Source organism: Acinonyx jubatus, chromosome A2 (genome assembly GCF_027475565.1).
Source record: "Acinonyx jubatus isolate Ajub_Pintada_27869175 chromosome A2, VMU_Ajub_asm_v1.0, whole genome shotgun sequence".
Lineage (NCBI taxonomy): Eukaryota > Metazoa > Chordata > Mammalia > Carnivora > Felidae > Acinonyx > Acinonyx jubatus.
In genome coordinates, this window is record NC_069383.1 from 161,286,750 (window position 1) to 161,303,252 (window position 16,503).

General features: G+C 50.0%; 1 protein-coding gene across 2 annotated transcripts in view; it reads left to right on the plus strand.

Moving 5' to 3' along the window:
* Positions 1 to 16,503, plus strand: part of RFX2 (regulatory factor X2) — a 91,535-nt gene that overhangs the window by 30,156 nt on the left and 44,876 nt on the right. Inside the window, exon 1 of one of the 2 annotated variants that reach the window (XM_053220025.1) lies at positions 3,819 to 4,198. The exons of the other annotated variant lie outside the window; for it this stretch is intronic. The gene's annotated coding sequence lies outside the window, so the exon portion shown is untranslated. Of the gene's footprint in view, positions 1 to 3,818; positions 4,199 to 16,503 lie in introns of those variants that run through there. 2 annotated transcript variants of the gene reach the window in all.

A 16,503-nucleotide genomic window follows, 5' to 3' on the forward strand; every position in this document is an offset into this window, starting at 1 on the left:
TTCCGTTTCAGAAGCCCTCTCCCAAGCGGACTTCCCATTTCCATGGCTACCCTCTTCCTCTCCTTTCCTTTCCAGCAGAGATGCCGCAAAGGCTGCCTGTGCCTGGGGTCTCCAGTTCCACGACTCTTGGTTTCTCTTGAATCCCCCAATCTCTGTGGACTTTGCCCACAGGGTTCCCCTGGAACTGCTCTGTCACGTCACCGTAATCCAGCGATCCGTTCTCAGCCCCCAATTCAACTAATGCTCGGGACGCTACTCGGTTTGCTGGGTTTCCTCCTCTTTAGGATCGCTAAATGGTGGAGAGCCAAAGAGCCCAAGCCTGGGCCTCTTCTCCGCCCTCCTTTGATGAGCTCAGCCAGGCTCCTGGCCTTAAGTAGGCATCTATACACTGCTGGCTCCAGTCCTTGTCAGCGATACACTGCTGGCTCCAGTCCACATCCTTAGACGCTACGCACATCTGTACATCTGTATACTAAAACTCTGGCCCAGGGCATCTGGACACTGGTGACTCCAGCCTACCACTTGCCCCTCCGGCCCTCACTTATATATCTGTTGACCTTCTCAGCATTCCAGCTTGGGTGTCTAAGAGCCTCTCACCCACCTCACACCTTTAAAACTCAACTTCTGAGTGCTCCCCAGTCCTCGTGCTTCTCCCTCGGTTTTCCTGATCTCATCCTTTTCCCTGCCAAAAATCTTTGACGCAGTCTTAACTCCCTTCTCTCACACCCCACACCCAGCCCATCAGTAGATCCTATCGACTCCACCTCCCTTTATCCAGAGTCTGACTGCTTTGCACCCCTCCACTGCCATCACCCAGGCTCAGCCACGTCACCGTCTCTCACCTGGACCATCACAAACACCCTCTTAGCTGCTCTGTCTCCTTGCATCCTTTTCCTTCTTTGCCTGTTCTCAACCCAGTAGCCAGAGGCACCTGGTTAAAACCAAGTCAGATCAGGGGCGCCTGGGTGGGCGCAGTCGGTTAAGCGCCCGACTTCAGCCAGGTCACGATCTCGCGGTCTGTGAGTTCGAGCCCCGCGTCGGGCTCTGGGCTGACGGCTCAGAGCCTGGAGCCTGTTTCCGATTCTGTGTCTCCCTCTCTCTCTGCCCCTCCCCCGTTCATGCTCTGTCTCTCTCTGTCCCAAAAATAAATAAATAAACGTTGAAAAAAAAAAAAACAAACCAAGTCAGATCAGATCATTCCCTGGGCTAAAACCCTCTGATCACTTCTATTTCATCCTGAGCAGAAGCCGAAGCCTGTATGATTGTCTCTGTGGGCCTTTCCCCCTCTTCTTGTCTCCTGGTTTGCCCAGCTCAAGTCACCAGCCAGGCATGGCCTCATCTCAAGGCCTTTGCACTGGCTATTCCCTCCACCAGGAATGCTCTTCCCCTAGATGGCTCAGCCCCTCACTTTCCTTGTTTCCTTAATGAGTCTTCTGGGGGAGGCATTCGGCAATCCTTTAAAAATTGCAACCCCATCTCACCCCACTGCTCCCTGCCTCCACTCCATTCCCACCCCCCACCTCTGGCATCTGTCGCCATCTGACATATTGTAGATTTTCTTATTTTGTTTACTGTCTCTATCCTTCCCCACCCACCCCCACTACCTGGGGACAGAATATAAGTTCCAGAAGGGAAGGGAACTTTGTCTGTTTTGATTAGTGGGAAATGCCTGGCCCATGCCAGGCACTCAATAAATAGTTTGTATTGAGATCAATGACTAATGTACAGAGGACCCCCTTTCCAATCCTCTTTCCAGAGATGGGGTTTGGGACCCTCACGGCTGTGTGTCAGAGCCTCCCTTCAGATGCAGAGCGCAGGCAGAATTGGCAGTGTCCCCTAGGCCTTAGGAGCAGTGACTCCCACACTTTCAGCTGCTGGTGGTCTCACTTCCAGGCTAGAGATCAGCGTTACTGCTTTGCCATGCGTTAATGGCCCAAATATCTGGCTTCAAATTTCCCATCTCCCTAGAACCCAGGTTCAGATTTTAACAGTGTGGAGTCTGCCTCCCCTTACTCTCAAGGAAACACTTTCATTCTGACTTGTTTATTCAAAGAGCGCCTCCTGTATGCTCTCTTAGGAAAAGAAGGTTGCTTTGCGTCAGTCATGTCTATCTCAAAGGCCAGGTTTCGCTGGAGGCCAAACCTCAGCTGGGAGCTGAAAGTGTATACCTTAATCATGCACAAATCTATCAGTGCCGGGTGCCTTTATAACCTAAAATGTGGACCCACTGTGGCTGCGGCCACATACTTCCTGTTCTGTCAGCATGTTTTAAGATTCTTGGCCATGCTCCCCCCTTAGAATAAGACCATCCCCTTAGAACTGTGCCCTCCCCTTGTAAGATGGGGTGCTATCCCCTTCCCTTCCAAGTTCCAAAGCCCAAATTCCTCTGGACAGAGCCAAGGCTGGATTGGCTTTGAGGTTAGCTTGGGTTTTTTTCTCGGTGGGTCAAGATTGGCCAAAGCTAGACACCTCCCTGTCACTGCTCTCCGAGACTGTGTGTCCCTGTGCTTCCCAGGCCTGGCTTCCTCTTCCTCTTCGTCTTCGTCTTCGTCTTCCTCTTCCTGTTGCTGAGTGGGGCAGGAAGAGCAGGCACAGGGACACCAGATGCTGTCGGTTCCTTCCCGCAGAGTCCCAGGAGGCACTTCTAATGCTGAGTCAACAATTTGGTTTGCACTTATTTGTCTGTACATGACATTTTCAAAAGTCTTTTAAATTAGGTATCTACTCCTCTGTTCTTACATCTTTTTCAAATAGCTCAATCCCCAGTTAGTTTTAGTTTGTATAATCCCTGCCCAGAAAACCCGTGTGCAGCTATGAATATCCCACATTGTTTGCTTGATGGTAAATAAATTCTTTCCTCTTGGAGAAAAAGGCACTTTCTCCTCCCGGCACTGGGAAGGCTTGTAGACGTCTCTGCTCTGATGCTGACCGCGGGGAGATTGGTCCTTCTTGGGTTTTGTTATTTCAGAACAAATATGGTAAACTGTTTCCCCCTTGGTTACTATAGAGAAGAGATTATTTGCCTTTCTCTTAGGGCTTCTGAAAATAATAGATTACATATTTGGGAGGGTTTTTTTTTAGATCTGGTTAATGTGAGATAGAGGGGATTGCTCCAGGGATGACATTGTTTGGTTTGGGAAGTATTCTTGCGGTTGCCCAGCAACAGGCTCTTAGAGACGGGAGTGGACTGCGTTGTCCCTGGCAACCGTTGTTACTCAGCAAACAATGAGGGCCAGCAAACAGCGCCAGGACTGCGGACTCCAGGTTTTAATTGAACATCTGCATATATTTTTCTCTGATGAAATTATGTTTGAGTTTGATTTGCCCCAACAGGTAGACCTGGGTCCCCCTGGGGTCTCCGTGGAAGAAAACGTGCTCTCATTGTGACAGCTCATCGGGGGGGGGGGGGGGGGGGGGAGAAGAACCTTTAGCCATTTGAACATATCCTAGACTGCTCTCCACTGGAGACTTGTTTCAGTCCCGAGTGGAATTTCTTTTTTGATCTAATTCCTCGTGTTTGTAAAATGACTGCCTGGCCAACCTACTTTTCAAGTGCTTTCCAGCGTGATGTTTTCCTTGCGGCTGCTGGAGAATATCAGAAAAGCCGGGACCTGAACCCAGTGGGTCACATGTGACAACATTCACATATAAGATTGGCTGGTGACGGACACCGGACCCAGAGCCTTCTGGTTCTTTACTCTGCCTCGCTCTTCCCGTTGAGAAGTTGGATACTCGGGTGACCCTTCAGGCGAACGCGTATATTGCGCATATTGGGGAAGCAGATGTGTTCCCTCTAACTGGAGCGGAAAACCCTCACCCCGTGGAGGGGCACTTTGCAGCCACCCCGTGGATTTTGATCAAAACAGTGTCACTCCCTACCTCCTCCTCAGTGAGCCAGAGATAGCGACTGTTTACCAGGGCTGGTTGCTTGGGTAAACATGCCCCTGCACTTCATTCAAAGCCGGTGACACATTTCTTTCCCCCACTCTCGGCCCCGCCCTCCCCGCCCCGCCCCGCCCGCCCCGCCCCGCCCACCAGCCAGGGCTATAAATTAGGAACTGTCAGTCAGCGCAGGCTCTTGGTGGGGGCTCGGTCCTGCCTTGTTCATCTCGAGTGCAGTCTGTCTAAGGCAGCAGCAACCGCAGAAGTGCAGCCTGTATCAGAGCACAGCGCCCGCGGTCAGTCAGACAGCTCCGTGGTGAGATTCGCTTTAGTTGTACGGATCGGTTGGTTTACCGGCAGCTCGTTCTGTAGCTGAATGCCCCGAGAAGTGTCCCTTGCACTTTTCGCCAGCACCCCGGCTAGTGTCTCGGGACAATGGGAAGTATGCGAACAAGCTTCCGACTTAGTCTTGCAGCCAAAACTTACAATGGGATGTCATTTGCGTTCTAGAACAAATAAAAGCAAGCTGTGAGTATCTATACAAGGCAAGCTTGTTAGCCACCAGCCCTGTTAGATGCAATAATTAAGATGCCAGTGACAGCGAGCGTACTGGAATCAAAATGAGTAAGTTCTGACTTACACTAAGATGCCCCAAAAGATTAATCAGAATACAAGATTCTTCCTGTAACCTGTTAACAGCAGGATCGCGGGAGAGGAGTTTGTGCTGAGGAGGTCAGTCCTTCCACAGAAATGCTACTATGCATTCCAGAAAATTGGCAAGTGCTTTGTCAGGAATTGTCGCCTCGCTTAAAAACTTCCTATTAAATGGATCATTTAAAAAACTTCCCCACGGAGATACCTCCCCCCACGTGAGGACTTGCAGCTTGGGCAAAGCGCTTAACATCTTCGGGTCCCTTCATCCTGCGGGCAGAGGAGCAGGGCTGGCTGATTCGTACGGGCCCCTCCAGTGCTGGCCTGTTACGGGGGAAGTTCCTGATGTTCAGCTCGGCCGTTTGTCTGCTTTCGAAACTCCGGAGTGAGGGGTGACTCCTGAGAGGAGTCGGGGTCACTTGGAAAGGTCCCGGGTGTGATGCTGGCAGCAGGAGAAAAGCCAGCCTCTCGTTTGCCTGAGTCAGTCGTGGAGGTACCGCCCGACGCCCGGGCCTATTGGCCATTTCCAGGAACAGGAAGTGCCCCTGTCACTCACTGGGCAGCACCGTCCTGTGCGGGGTGGGGTCAATCGGGCAGATGTCCTGGAGCAGGGAGCCCCCGGCCAGCCCCTGGTCGGCCTGCCTTGCTCCTCCTCTCCCAGGCTGTCGGGGGCGCTCTAAAAGCCTTGTTTTCTTGAGGACGGCCTCGTCGGGGAACCAAACATGCACAACTGGGAGACAGAAAGCAGAACCGAGGGCAGTGAGCATAGAGAATGGCTTGGTTGGTCTAGAAGTACCAGGTTCAGCAAGGCCGTGGCGTCAGACCAGTGGTTCTCAAAGAGGGCCGCGCTGACCTTCAGGGAACACCACTGGGTGGTGTCATTTGGGGTTGTGATGAGGAGGGGAGGCCCCTGGCATGGAGTGCGTGGGGCCGGGGATGCTGTCCCACCCCCCGCAGTGCCTGGGATGCCCCACAGAGAACAACGCGGCCCCAAACGTCTGCAGTGGGGAGGGGGGAAATGGTGGTTCAGAGAAGCACCCCTCAAACTTTCATGCACGTACAAATCTCCCGGGAATTGGGTTGAAATGCAGGTTATAGTTTATGAGCAGTTCCAGAAAAGGCAGAGCAGTGCCTCTCACCCCCTGCTGACTAGTCCCCTAGGGGACACTTGGTTTCCACGGCTGGGGCTGCTCCTGGTTTGGAGTGGGTGGCAACCAGGATGCTGCTCAGCCTACCCCCCTCCCGCCCCCACACACAGGGCCCCGGACAGCCCCCACCCCCGCAGCCAAAACTGATCCAGCCCCAGTGGCCACGGCACCGAGGCCAGGGAGCCCCGCTCTAGACGGGGGGTGGGGGGGGTGGGGGGGTGGGGGGGGGTGGTGACGGACGGCGGGTGTTCATCGCTGTGCATGGTGCTGCTTGGGTCCATTCGGAAGCTGCCGATGGCGGCTCCCTGTGACCCAGCAGTCCTGTTCTAGCGGTCACGGGTGGGTGGACTTTGAGGGCCGCGGTGCTCTCTAGCCTCAGCCCTGCTTTCCGGGGCCGCATCAGTCCCATCCTGGCAGGTGTCATCGCCCCTGTCCTCACAATCGCTGTGGTGCTCACGGGGACGCCAGTCCCAGCCTCCGGTGGACCCTCACACCAGAACGGCCCCCACCCACCTCGTCCCTGCCAGTCGGGACCTCTGCAGCCACACTGGCCACCTGCAGAGCCGTATGTTTGGTGGAGGCAGCACAGTGGCCCGCACCCAGGCCCACGGTCTCAGAACCTGGCACATCGGATGCCGTTGGGATTGAGCTGGGGGTGCCGAGGGGTCGGGTAGCCATCCCATTCAGACCATAGAGGAGGCCTCGCTTTCTCCAGAGAGCGCCAGCCAAAGTGGGTACAAAGCAGAGGGCAGGACGGGGAGGGCTGCAGAAGACGAAGCCCTAGTGGATAGGCCATAGCGTCCAGATGAACCCGTGAGGCTGGGAGAGGGCCGAGGGGGGCGCAGAAAGCAAGGTGGCAGCGGGGCCACGGGGCATGGGATGTGCCCGGCTGGGCAGGGGCCCCCGGCGTGCTCCCCACTACGATACCGCTCTGCTTTCTGGTTGCTTTGTGGGAAAAGACGGAGGGGACGGTGGCATCGGAGTCATTATTGACAAGTCCCTCCCAGTGACTGAGTGGCAGGAAGAGCCGCTTCTTGACTTGAGCCAGACAGAAAGGGCCAAACGTACATGTCCAGCTTGGACCCGTGTCGTTCGTCCACATGAATCATTTCAGCTGATCCACAGCTCCAGCCAGTGACATAAGCTCAATTACGTAGACACCTGTAGAGCAGAAAACTGAGCTCATGATATTATTCCGAGTTCTCTTTGCCGCGGGGCGGAGGAACGATTTACACGGGAAGGAGACGGCCTCTGCAGCACAGACAGTGGGAGCCTCGGGGGCCTTTACAGACCAAGTGCGCCTCCTTTGCCGAAAGGAGGAAGACCCGGTTCGAACCCAGCTCTGCCTCCTCAGGCTGTGTGGCCTCGAGCTCTCGCTTGACCTCTCTGAGCCTCCGTTTGTCCCTTGTTGTTTCTAAAACGAGGATGATAATGGAGTAGCTTCCCGAAGAGTTAAGTAAGATCACACTTGGCCCAGAGTCTGGGGTACAGTTAGGCCGAACCGCATTGCTGGCCGCTGCCGATGCAGGTGTCTTTGGGGTTCTCACCCTTCTCCCTTTCCACTAGGTTGTATTCTATTTATCAGGCACCGGCTGGGGGCCAAGCTCGGGACGGGCACGCCTCATGCATCATTGCACCTCATCCGCCCGACCCCCTTTCTCAGGTAAAGAAACTGAGGCCACAGCGAATGATGGAACTAAGATCCGAACTCATCTGTGGGAGTCCACACGGCGGGTCAGCCACCTCAGTGTTTGCTCAGAAGTTGTGCCTGCCTTACGTCTGCGATGACGGCTGCTGGGTCTTTTCCGTGACAGAGCTGAGACCCTATGGCGGGCTGGGAAGCGGGAAGCGACCCAGGTGTCTGTTCCCGGGATGCGCTCACGGAGCGGGGCTCTCGGGCCAGCTCTGAGCAGACAGTCTTCATGTCAGAAGGTCTGGAGCATCCAGGGCAGGCTGGGCCGCCTCGTGAGTGTGAACCGCGCCTGGAACCACATGACGCTCGATGCTCAACCTTCTCGAGGACCGCAGACCCTTGGCATCAGAACGTGACAGATGCCGCCCCACCCCTCAGTGGTCAGACTCCTGGTAGCCCTTGATTTCGGACCGGCAGTGTTGCCCTAGAGGCAGACCCAGAACTTCCAGTGTGCAAGGAGGAGGAGGCCGGGATTGCACCAGGTCCCTGGGAGGCGGGCGGTCCGGTCCGCGCTGGAGACATCGTTCGACGTGGCCCCGAGGCCTGGGGACATGCCTGCTGACCTGAACTAGTCCAGTGGCTTAGGAGGCAGAGAGGAAGCGGCAAGTCTGAGGAAAAGAAGTGGTTGGAAACCAAGTCTGGTGGCGTTCAAGGGATTATGAACGAGCGGCGGAATTGGGCTGCCTGCCAAAAGCGTATTTCCTGGGTGAGGATGCCCGTGAGGGCTGGGTGGTTTTTAATTCACGCGCCCCCTAAGCCCATGACGTTGTAGACGGCAGCCAAAATCAGACTGCATGCGAGTTGACGTAACCATACCTTAGTTTGGACAATCTGTTTTTTTGAGAGAGAGAGTGAGTGGGGGAGGGACAGAGAGAGAGGGAGACAGAGGATCCGAAACGGGTTCCGTGCCAACAGCATCAAGCCCGAGGTGGGGCTCGAACTCGTGAACTGCGAGATCACGGCCTGAGCCGAAGTCGGACACAACCAACTGAGCCACCCAGGCGCCCCCAAAATTTCAAACTGATTGCCAAATCGTGTCCTTTAGGGAGGAACGTAAGTGGGTGTTGCCCCGTTGCGATGGGGGGCGGGGGGGGGGGGAAGGCCGCTGTCCTTTGTGATGAGAGTAGCCTGTCCCACCCGTTGCGTCCTGCCTGGAGCCCTTCAGACGGCCAACTTGCAGGGCTCGGGCCCGCTCCTCTGCTGGACGGCGAGGGAACGTTTGGCTGCTGTGAAGAAAACAAGAACAGAAGCCCAATTCTTACCAACAGAAAAAGGAATTTGAATTCTGTCGATACTTCATTCCAGAGAAACTCGGAGCCGGCTCCGGCCCTTCAGAGTCGGCTGCTGCAGAAGAAAAAAAATGAAAAATTGCGGAACGACGGGGCGTCCGAAGGGTTTAGGCAAAGAAGGAATAATGGGGCACCCTTGCTGGCAGTTGAGACTGGATACCCCCCAGAAACGGGGGAAGCCTCCGCCGGGCCCACGTTTCTGCCTCCAGTTCTGCCTCCCGTTGGGCAGAATTGCGGTTACTTTGTGTCCGGGTCACTGCAGCGTCCTCCTCTGTTGTCCTTCCTGTTGGTCACCTGTCTACATGTGCCTTCTACCCAAGGGCCGTCTGTCCAACTCCTTTCTCGGACACTGCACTTCACTTAGAGCGGTGGCTGTCCTTCGGCCGCCATCCTTCCCCCAGGGGACGGTTGCCAGTGTCTGGAGACTCAGGGCCGAGGGAGGGTGTTCCCGGTGTGTGGTGGGAGGGGCCGGGGATGCCGATCAGCACCCCACAGAGCCCGGGACAACCCCCCACGGAGAAACGGGCTGATGTCTGCAGTGCCCAGGCTGGGAGGCCCTGCTTTAGTGCCCACTGGGTGGGTGCCTCGGCGGGGATCCGAGAGCGAGAAAGGATGTGTTAACGAGTACACTTTTCAGCAAGGAGATGGACATTTAGATCTCCAAGTGCACGAGCCTTTTCCGGGTGCCTGGAGCTGAGCAGGGCTATCCCGACGCCAGCAGGGATAGTTGGGACAGAATCTAAAGTGGGCATCGCTGGCTCCTTAGACCTCGCGCCCACACTGAAGGAGGCCCAAGAGAAGCAAACGGACATGGTTTTTCTGGCCACCGAGATGACACTCGGAACGTCAAACGGGCATCAGGGCAGAAGCCGGCCTGGACACAACGGTACTCTCTGAGGGCGTTCTGGACTTGTTGCTTCTTGTTCACGGGAAAATAGGAATTGCTTTCTCAGGGGCAAGGGGACCCTGGTGCCACCAGTACCAGGGACCAGGAGAGCATGAACTGAGAGCTTTGAGGAGGCCACGGGTCTCTCCCCACAGGAAGAGGGAAAGGCCCTGTGTCTCCCCAGAGCGGAAGTTAACTGGCCAATCAGAACGAAGGTAGCTAAAAGCACCATTCTTGCTCCCCACCCCCCACCCCCCCCCCCCCCGCCCCGTTCCTGCAGAGATGACAAGATGTTTTCTAAATACCGATCCGACCTATGTAAGGCAGGCGACCCCTCCGCTCCGCACACGGAGGAACAGGAATAGAAAGGAGATTGCTTCAGGTTGTGGTGAGTCAGCGCCCGGCCCGCCCGGCCAGGAGCAGGGCCCAGAACTGCCCTCAGCTTTTTCTGCGTTTCCTTTCCTGTCATTACTGGTTACTAGGTAACCAGAGTATTTTCCTGTAAACAGAAGCCTCTTCCCTTTGTGCCCAGGGCAGATCCATTCATCAGGCGGGTGTGATCCAGGCTGCTGCCCGCCGGTCCCCCGCTGCCCCTCACTTACACTCGGGGAAACCCGGGCAGAGGCTCCCCCTGCCGAGTGTCGCCGGCAGGGCCCCCAGGTCGGATGAGCCTTCTCAGGCCTGAGCCGCAGAGGGGGGCAGTCGCACCAAGGAGGCTGTTCTTGCCCACTTCCTTCCCCAAGTGTGTGTTCGTCAGGGACCAGGTGGCCAACGAAACCTGCTTGGCTTACAAACAACACACTGGGCGCGATTCTGAGCCAACCTCACAGGCTGGGCAATGGCTCGCATTCGAGGCCTCTCTCCTCTTGGCTGACCATCTTGAGGCCCCCAGAGCCCAGTCGAAAGTGGCCACAGATGAAGGGAGTCAGAGGAAGAATGCTCAGGCCCCCGCCTTGGGCAGGGTTCTCCTGTTTAGGGGAGCAGGCAAACGAAGCTGAGGGAGCAAGCGGGGAGTCAGACAGACTGATTCCCAGTTCCCGTTGCAAGTTCAAGTTCAGAGCAGAAGCACAGACCCACACTCTTCCCTACCAGAGCGTGTCCAGGGGTCGAGGGTGACTGCCATCACTCAGGAGCCTGACCAGCTGAGCGGAGAAGGCGAAAAGCAGAATTTAGGGATTCCCCAACCTCACATCCTATGTGGTTGGTGCCCTTGTCCCTGGGGCCAGCCCTCCCCCTTCCCCTGCTGGTCCCTGTTCTGCCGGGTGGAGGGGTCACTCACATCCAGCCTTACACCTTCTAGAAGGACTCCCCGATCCCCTGCCCTCATCTCCAAGGGCTGCTCGCATGGCAAGCCAGCACATGCAGAGAAAGGCGGTGACAAAATGTGCCTGCACATACCCTTCTGGACTGACGGCTAATTGCCGGGTGGGTTTTTATTTAACCTTTTATCACGGAAAACTCAAACATCTACAAATCAGCACACGGTATAATGAGCCCGGTGCAGCTATCACTGGGCTGTACAGGTATCATCATTCTGCCAGTCTCATGCCCACTTATTCCTGCCCACCCCCAACCTCCACTCCGTTACTGTATTTTTACAGGGTTTTCTGGGTTGAAATTTACATACTGTAAATGCACGAATCTTGACTGTCACCTCTTGACAAATGAGTGTTCCATGTAATGCATACCCTGTTTTCATGGAGAATGTGTCCATCCACTCCCCGGAAAGTTCCTGCCTGTCCCTTGCCCATCAGTTCCTGCCCCCTACACTGATCTGATTTTGTTGTTTTTTTAATATTTATGTATTTTTGAGAGACAGACAGAGCACGGACTGGGGAGGGGCAGAGACAGAGACTCACAGAATCCGAAGCAGGCTCCAGGCTCCGAGCTGTCAGCACAGAGCCTGACGCGGGGCCCAAACCCACGAACCGCGAGATCATGACCTGAGCCGAAGTCAGATGCTTAACCATCTGAGCCCCCCAGGGATCCCTGATTTTTTTTGTTTTTTTAAAAAACCTTAGATTAGTTTTGTCTGTTCTACATCGTGTACTCTTGGATACAGCTTCCTTCGCTCAGCATAATGACTTTGAAATTCACCCAGGGGTTGTATATTTCAGAGTTCATCCTCTTAGATTAATCAGTAATATCTCAGTGGTGTTCCCCTGTTAGCTTTTAGCTGCATCTTTTGTATTTTTTTTTTTAAGTAGTTGCTTTAGGGATTACAATCTGCATCTTTAATCTAGCACAGCCTACAGTTTCTCAGCCATTCTCCCGATGATGGACATTTGGGCTATTTCACTTTGGGGCTGCTGTGAATAAAATTGCTGTGAGCCTGTGTATACGGGGTTTCGTGTAGACATGTTTCCATATTTCCTGGATGAACACCTCGGGGATGCATTCTGGGCTAAAGGGTGGGTTTCACTTTCTAGAAAACTGTCAAACCTTTTTTCCAACATGGTTGTATCATTTTACATTCCCACACGTGTGTGAGAGTTACGATTACTCCCTGTGGTCACAACATTGGTTGTTGTCAGATTTTATTTTAGCCATTCTAGTGAGTGTTTAGTGGTATCTCATTGTGGTTCTAATCTGCATTTCCCTGGTGACTAACAATGTTGAGCATTATTTCGTATACTTGTTGGGGATCTGGACATCTTTGTCAAGTGCCTGTTAAAGTCTTTTGCCCATTAGATTGTCTTATTATTGAATTATTGGAGCTTTTTACATATTATAAATAAAAGCCCTTTGTCAGATACTTGTTTTGCAAATATTTTCTCCCAGACTGTGGCTTACTGATTTGTGTTGTTCAAGTCTTTAAATGAACAGAAGTTTTAAAATTTTCACAAATCAAATTTATTGAGTTTTTCAGTCATACTTATTACTTTCTGCATTCTGTCTAAAAAAATTTTGCCTATGCCCTTATGTTTTCTCTCAGAAGTTGTATAGTTTTGACTTCTTTGTGTAAGTCTATGATCTAATTTAAAATCACTTTTGTGTGAGGTATTGGACAGGGATCGAAGTTCGCTTGTTTTATTCTTCCCATATGGATATATAATTTGCTTAAACAATTTTCCTTTCTCTGTTGAATTGCTTTGTCACCTTTGTCAAAAATCATTTGAGGAGGGAAGGAGCTGGGGCTTCATTAGGGGGGAAAAAAATGAAAATGTACGTATGGGTTGTTAGTTTCATATTGCTGGATTTGATTTATAATATTTTGTATGATTTTTCTATATGTGTTCATGAGAGATATTGATCTAAATACTTCTCTTATAATGTCTTTATCAAGTTTTGGTATCAGGTGTTTTTTTTTTTTTTTTAATTTTATCTAAATTCATGTTAGTTAACGTAGTGTAGTATCGGTTCCAGGAATAGAATTCAGTGATTGTCACTTACATATAACGATGAGTGCTCATCACGACAAGTGTCCTCCTTAACGTCCATCTCCCATTTATCACATTCCCCCACCCACCTCGCCAGTATCAGGGTTTTGATGACCTCCTAAAATGAGTGAAGTATCCCTTTCTGTATTTTCTGATGGAATTGATGTATTAATTTTTGTTTCAGTGTTTTATAGCATTTAACAGTGAAAGTCTCTGGGCCTGAAGTGTTCTCCGTAAGGAGGATTTCAATAACATATTCAATTTCTTTGTTAGATATTCCATCCACAGTTTCTATTTCATCTTGTGTCAGTTTTGGTATGTTGTGTTTTTTAAAAAAGGTGTTCATTTGATCTAAGTTGGTGAATTTATTGGCTAAAGTTCATAATAGTTCCTTATCATTTTGGTTTCTATAAGATTTATGATATATCTCATTTTGCTTTTGATATTGGCAATTTGGGTTTTTTTTCCTTTCTTTTCTCTTATCAGTCTTTTATAGGGGGTTGGCAATCTTTTCTCTAAGACTTTATCTTTTTTAGGGCAGTTTTAGGTTCACAGCAAAATTGAGAGGAAGATACAGAGATCTCCCGTGTCGTCTCTGTCCTCACACATGCACAGCCTCCCCCTTCGTGAACATCCCCCCACCCCACCCCCCCGCCCCAGTGTGGTACATTTGTAGAGGAAATCTGCACTGACACATCGTTATCACCCAACGTGCATAGTTAACATCAAGGTCCACCCCTGATATGGTACATTCTGTGGGTTTGGACAGATATATGATGACATGTGTCCACCACGGTAACGTAGCATCACACAGGGTAGTTTCTCTGCCCAAAAAAATCCTCTGTGCTCCACCTATGATCCCTCCTTCCCCTTAAACCTCTGGCAGTCACTGATCTTTTTACCATCTCCATAGTTGTTCCTTTTCCAGAATTGTCATATAGTTGGAATCATACAGCATGTATGCATTTACCTAATAGTATAAATTAGTTTAAATAGTATAAAATAGTATAAATTTACTTTTGCCTAATAGTATACATTTATGTTTCCTCCAGGTCTTTTCATAGCTTTATAGCTCATTTCTTTTTGGAAGAAATTTCACTCTTGGAGAAATTTGGGTTCTGTTGGTTTTTTCTCCATGGTTTGTGGAGTTTTCTTTCATTATTTTTTGACTTTATTATTTCCTTTTTTCTATTAAAGTTTGGTTTGCTTGTCTTTTTGTAGCTTTCTAAGGCTGAAAACTTGAATGGTTCCTTTTGAACTTAAGTTTATGAAGCTAAACATTTCTCTCTAAGCACTGCTTTATATGCATCCCACAAATTTTGATATGTGATGTTTTCGTTATCAGTCAGTTCAAAATATTTTCTAGTTTTTCTTATGGTTTATTCTTTGACCTGTGGGTTATTTTAGAGGTGTATTTAAAAATTTCAAAACATTTAGCGTATTTCTAGATATCTTACTGACTTCTAATTTATTCCGTTGTTGTCAAAATACATATATTTACTTTATGGCCCAGAATATGACCCACCTCAGCGAATATTCCTTGCACATTTGAAAAGAATGTTCAGGTTTGGTTTGTTGTGTTATATAAATGTCAGTTAGGTCCCTGTGGTTGATTGTGTCATCCAGATACTCTGTATCCTGACTGGTGTTTTTGTTTGGTTTCTATCAAAAGGGAAGAGTGTTTCCACTCCAAATCTCCACTGTGACTATTTATCTATTTTTTTCCTTTAAGTCTGTTAATTTCTTCTTTGTGGTAATTTGAAGCTGTACTACTAGCTGCATGTACCTTTGTCATGATTAGGTCATCCTGATGAGTTAATTGATAATTTTATCAGGATGAAATGTCCCTCATTGTCTCTAGTAATATTCCTTGTCTTGAAGTTGGTTTTGTCTCCTCATTACAGCCACTCCAGCTTCCTTAAGATTAGAGTTTGCATGGTATGTCTTTTTCCATTCCATTACTTTCCACCTTTGTGTGCCTTTGTATTTAAAGAGGATTTCTTTGGGGGCTCCTGGGTGGCTCAGTCGGTTAAGTGTACTGCTTTTGGTTCAGCTCAGGTCATGATCTCACAATTCGTGGGTCTGAGCCCCACATCGGGCTCCGTGCTGACAGTGTGGAGGCTGCTTGGAATTCTCTCTCTCTCTCCCTCTCTCTGCACCCCCCTCTCAAAATAAATAAATCAACTTTAAAGAGGATTTGTTTTGGGGTGCCTGGGTGGCTCAGTCTGTTGAGCGTCCGGCTTCAGCTCAGGTCATGATCTCACGGTTCGTGGGTCCGAGCCCCGCGTCGGGCTCTGTGCGACAGCTCAGAGCCTGGAGCCTGCTTCGGATTCTGTGTCTCCCTCTCTCTCGGCCCCACCCCAGCTCATGCTCTGTCTCTCTCTGTCTCTCTCTGTCTCTCTCAAAAATAAACATCAAAAATAATTAAAGAGGATTTCTTTTAAAAAGGCAACTTACCATGGGATCTTGGTTTTTTTTATCTAGGCTGACCATTTCTGTCTTTTCATTCAAGTGTTTCATATATTTATACTTAATGTAATTATTAATATACCTCAATTTAGGAAAGCCATTTTGCTATTTGTTTCATCTTTTTTGTTGTTCCTCTGTTCTTCATTTTCTGCCTTCTTTGAGGACAATCAAATATGTTTAGAATTTCATTTGCTTCTTCTTTAGTTTTTAAGCTATATATATTTTTTAATTTTTTCAGAGATTACATTAGGGGTTACATGACGCATCTTTAATTTATCACAAACGAGATTACTACATGATGTAAAGTGCAAGAACCTTGCATGCCTAATTCCATTTACCCCTCCCCTTCCTTTGTGCTATTGTTGTTGTATAGATTACCTCTACATATGTCATAAAAACACACAGTAGAGTGTTATAATATTTTTTTGTTAAATAGATGTATTTTAAAGAAATTAAGAGGAGAAGGGGTGCCTGGGTGACTCACTGAGTTAAGCATTGGACTTCGGCTCAGGTCATCATCTCACAGTTCATGAGTTCGAGCCCCGTGCCAGGCTCTGCTGACAGCTCAGAGCCTGGAGCCTGCTTCGGATTCTGTGTCTTCCTCTCTCTCTGCCCCTCCCCAGCTTATGCTCTGCTTCTCTCTCTCTCTCTCTCTCAAAAATAAATAAACATTTAAAAATTAAAAAAAAAAGAAATTAAGAGAAGAAAAGGAAAAAATACAGTTTTGCTGGATATAGAATTCTAGATTGGCAGGTTTTCCTCAGCGCCATAAATATGTCATCCCATTATCTTCTGGTCACCGTTATTATTGATGGGAAGTTGGTTACTATCCATACTATTGTTCCCTTACAGATCATGTGTAGTTTTTCTCTGACTGCCTTCAAGATTTTCTTTTTCTTTTTTGATTTTAGCAGTTCAACCGTAACACATCTAAGTCAGTTTTCTTTGTATTTGTCATTCTTGGGCTTTGTTGAGCTTCTTGCATCTATAAGTTGATGACTTTTTAAAATTTTTTTAATGTTTATTTATTTTTGAAAGAGAGACAGAGAGAGAGAGAGAGAGAGAGAGAGAGAGAGAGAGACAGAGAGACAGAGTGCAAGTGGGG